Genomic DNA, 4558 nt, shown 5'->3' on the forward strand with positions numbered 1-4558 from the left:
TTAGCGTTGCTCGTAAACAGCGAACACGGAGGGTCCAGTTGCATGTGGGGCTGCGTAAAGGGTCCCCTGGGGAGTTCACTTGTACCCAAAGCCTTCCTCTGGGAACACTTTTGGATGGGCGAAAGGGGCTCGGAAAGCGTTTTCTTGGGCCCGAGTATTCAGTCGTCTGCCATGCGTGTAAGGGCTATGTTTAGGCTTGCTATGAAAGAGCGAATAAGGAGGGTCCAGTTGCATGTGGGGCTGCATAAAGGCTCCCCTGGGGAGTTCAGATGTACCAAAAGCCTTCCTTTGGGGGCACTTCTGGATGGGCGAATGGGGCTTGTAATGCGTTTTATTTGGCCCGATTTTTCAGTCGTCTCCCATGCCGGCTAGGGCTATATTTAGGCTTGCGTAGAAAGAGTGAACGCGGAGGGTCCAGTTGCATGTGGGTCTGCATAAAGGATCCCCTGGGGAGTTCACTTGTATTCAAAGCCTTCCTTTGGGGGCACATTTGCATGGTCCAAGGGGAATCGCAATGCTTTTTCTTAGGCTTGCTTTTTCAGTCTTCTCCCTTTGCGGCTAGGGCTATATTTAGTCTTGCCGTGAAAGAGTGAACTCGGAGGGTCCAGTTGCATGTGGGGCTGCATAAAGGCTCCCCTGGGGAGTTCACTTGTACACAAAGCCTTCCTTTGGGGGCACTTTTGAATGGGCAAATGGGGCTTGTAGAGCGTTTTCTGGGGCCAAAGTTTTTAGTCTTCTGCCAGGCGGGCCAGGTTTATATTTATGGTTGCTGTGAAAGAGCGAATACGAAGGGTCCAGTTGCATGTGGGGCTGCATAAAGGCTCCCCTGGGGAGTTCAGTTGTACCCAAAGTCTTCCTTTGGGGGCACTTCTAGATGGGCGAATGGGGCTTGAAACGCTTTTTCTGTGGCCCGAGTTTTCAGTCTTCTGCCATGCTGGCTAGGGTTATAATTAGGGTTGCTCGTAAACGGCGAACCCGGAGTTGTCCAGTTGCATGTGGAGCTGCGTAAAGGCTCCCCTGGGGAGTTCACTTGTACCCAAAGCCTTCCTTTGGGGGCACTTTTGGATGGTCCAAAGGGGCTTGCAACGCGTTTTCTGGGGCCCGGTTTTTCAGTCTGCTCCCATTCCGGCTAGGGATATATTTAACCTTAATGTGAAAGAGCGTACATGGAGTGTCAAGGTGCATGTGGGGCTGCGTAAAGGCTCCCCTGGGGAGTTCAGTTGTGCCCAAAGCCTTCCTTTGGGGGCACTTTTGGATGGGCGAAAGGGGCTCGCAACACATTTTCTAGGGCCCGGTTTTTCAGTCTGTTCCCATTCCGGCTAGGGATATTTTTAACGTTAATGTGAAAGAGCGTACACGGAGTGTCAAGGTTAATGTGGGGCTGCGTAAAGGCTCCCCTGGGGAATTCAGTTGTGCCCAAAGCCTTCCTTTGGGGGCACTTTTGGATGGGCGAAAGGGGCTCGTAAGTCGTTTTCTGAGGCCCTGTTTTTTAGTCTTCTCCCATGCCGGCTAGGCCTATATTTTATCTTAATGTGAAGTAACGTACACGGAGTGTCAAGGTGCAGTAGACGTTTAGATGTAGAGCTTAGGGATATGGTTTAGTGGGGACTGTTAGTGTTAGGTCAGAGGTTGGACTCGATGATCTTGAGGTCTCTTCCAACCTAGAAATTCTGTGATTCTGTGATTAGGGTGAGGGTGAGGTTGAGGGTGAGGGTGAGGGTTGTAAGGGTTAGGGGTTAGGGTTAGGGTTAGCGTTAGGGTTAGGGTTAGGGTTCGGATTCGGGTTAGGTTTCGGGTTTGGGTTCGAGTTAGGGTTTCGGTTAGGGTTTGGGTTAGGGTTCTAGTTTGGCTTAGGGTTCGGGTTCGGCACCGCCCGGACACATTTAAGCGCAATGCCGCCGGACACAATTAAGCGCGGTGCAGCCCGGACACATTTTAGCGGGTCAGCGGCATTTGTGGGGCTCACCGGGGGGGGGTCCATGGGGCTTGGGGGGACCCCAAGGGGAGGGGGGGGAATCAAAATGAGGGGGGAACCAAGTGTGCGGGGTGCGGTTGCCGGGGGGACGCATTTGCAAGGCACAACAGGGGGGGGGGTCCATGGGGCTTGGGGGGACCTCAAGGGATGGGGGGAAAGGGAACCAAAAGGAGGGGGGAACCAAGTGTGCGGGGTGGGGTTTCCGGGGGGACGCATTTGTAGGGCGCGCCGTGGGAACCAAAATGAGGGGGGAACCAAGTGTGCGGGGTGCTGTTGCCAGTGGGAGTCATTTGCGGGGCGCACTGGGTTGGGAACCAAAATGAGGGGGGAACCAAGTGTGCGGGGTGCCGTTGCCGAGGGGACGCATTTGCGGGGCGCAACGTGGGGGAACCAAAATGACGGGGGAAACAAGTGTGCGGGGTGCGGTTGCCAGGGGGACGCGTTTACAGGGCGCACCGTTGGGGGGGAACCAAAATGAGGGGGGAACCAAGTGTGCGGGGTGCAGTTGCCGGGGGGATGCATTTGCGGGGCGCACCGGTGGGGGGGAACCAAAATGAGGGGGGTACCAAGTGTGCGGGGTGCGGTTGTCGGGAGGTTAAGGTAAGGATTAGGGTTTTGATTTAGGGTTAGGTTTCGTTAGCGTTAGGGCTAGGGTTATCGTTAGGGGGTTAGGGGTAGTATTAGGGGTGTAGGGTTAGGGTTAGGGGTTATGGTTTGGGGTTAGGGTTTGGGTTAGGGTTATGGTCAGGGCGTTAGGTTTAGGGTTAGGGTTAAGGTTAGTGTTAGGGTTAGGGATAGGGTTAGGCTTAGGGTTCATTAGGGTTAGGGTTAGGGTTAGGGCTTAGGGTTATGGTTAGGGGGTTAGGGTTCGGGTTCGGGTTCGGGGTTCCTAAGAGGAGGAAGAGTTCTTCGGGGTTCCTAAGAGGAGGAAGAGTTCTTTGAGGAGGAGGAGGAGGAGGACGAGCTGGAGGAAGAGCTGGGCGAGGAGGACTTCGAGTAGGAGGAGGAGGAGTTCGAGGAGGAGGAAGGTCTCTCGGAGGAGGAGGACGAGGAGGAGGAAGAGGAGGAGGAGGAAGGCGGCAAGGCTGAGGAAGGCGCCCCCGCCACGGCCCCCCCCGGGGTGACGCTGCCGGAGGAGGAGGAGGAGGAGGAGGAAGAGGAGACAGGCGCCCTGCTGATGGAGGTGGATGAAGGCCAGCCCCCCCCCTGCGAGGAGGAGGAGGAGGAAGGGGGGGGGCCAGCAGCCCCCAGCGAATCAGGAGGAGGAGGAGGAGATGATGGGGGGGAGGAAGGGCGGTAGCCCCCAGCCCCCCCCGCCCCCCCCCGAGGGTCCCCCCCCAGCCCTGGAAGCTGCGCCCCCCCCTCGCCCTCCGGAGCCGCCCCCCCCCGAGGGGCCCAAGGGGGACGGGGGCAGCCCCGACCCCCCCCCCGGACCCCCCCCAGCTGCAGGGAGAGGAGGAGGAGGAGGAGGAAGAGCCCCCGCCCCCCCCGGGCAAGGGAGAGGTGAGTGTGGGGGGGTTTGGGGCAAGATTGGGGGGTTTTGGGGCAGTTTGTGTGGAACTGGGGTGGTTTGGGGCAAGATCGAGCGGGTTTGGGACAGTTTTGGGTGTGATTGAGGTGGTTTGGGGCAAGATGGGGTGGTTTTGGGGCACTTGGGGTGAGAAGGGGGTGGTGGGGGTGGGATGGGGTGGGGTCAGGGGTCGGGGGTCAGGCGCTGACCCCGCTGTGCCCCCAGGCCCCCGACCCCACGGCCTCCATGCTGGCTGACTTCATCGACTGCCCCCCCGACGCCGCCCTGTGACCCCGCCGGGACCCCCCCAACCTCAGAGCCCCCCCAGAGCCCCTCCCCTGCCCCTCACCAGACCCCGACCCCCCCAGAACAAAATAAAGTTTCTAGAACCTTCCTCTCGGTGCCTTTGCGTTGGTTTTTGATGGGCGAAAGGGGCTGGGAAGGCTTTGGGTACAAGTGAACTCCCCGGGGGAGCCTTTACGCAGCCCCACATGCAACTGGACTCTCCGGGTTCGCTGTTCCTGAGCAAACCTAAACGTAGCCCTAGCCGTCATCGGAGACGAATGAAAAATCAGGCCCCAGGAAATGCGTTCCGATGGGGACGGACATACAGACAGCTGGGGATGGTCATACAGAGAGGAGTGGTTGGAGAGCTGCCAGGCAGAGAAGGACCTGGGAGTGATGGTGGACAGTCGGCTGAATATGAGCCAGCAGTGTGCTCAGGTGGCCAAGAAGGCCAACGGCATCCTGGCTTGTATCAGAAACAGTGTGACCAGCAGGGCTAGGGAGGTGATTGTCCCCCTGTACTCGGCTCTGGTGAGGCCGCACCTCGAGTACTGTGTTCAGTTTTGGGCCCCTCGCTACAAGAAGGACATCGAGGTGCTTGAGCGGGTCCAAAGAAGGGCAACGAAGCTGGTGAGGGGCCTGGAGAACAAGTCCTACAAGGATCGGCTGAGAGAGCTGGGCTTGTTCAGCCTGGAGAAGAGGAGGCTCAGGGGTGACCTTATTGCTCTCTACAGATACCTTAAAGGAGGCTGTAGCGAGGTGGGGGTTGGTCTGTTCTCCCACATGCC

General features: G+C 58.1%; 1 long non-coding RNA gene across 1 annotated transcript; it reads left to right on the top strand.

The window, feature by feature from the left end:
• The first annotated feature begins 2847 nt into the window (after positions 1-2847).
• On the top strand, positions 2848-3879 carry LOC119714827 (uncharacterized). The gene is made up of 2 exons (XR_005262072.2): positions 2848-3478; positions 3711-3879. It is a non-coding gene; the product is annotated as an uncharacterized lncRNA (long non-coding RNA).
• The last annotated feature ends 679 nt before the right edge of the window (positions 3880-4558 follow it).

The sequence above is a fragment of the Anas platyrhynchos genome, chromosome 30 (genome assembly GCF_047663525.1).
Source record: "Anas platyrhynchos isolate ZD024472 breed Pekin duck chromosome 30, IASCAAS_PekinDuck_T2T, whole genome shotgun sequence".
NCBI lineage: Eukaryota > Metazoa > Chordata > Aves > Anseriformes > Anatidae > Anas > Anas platyrhynchos.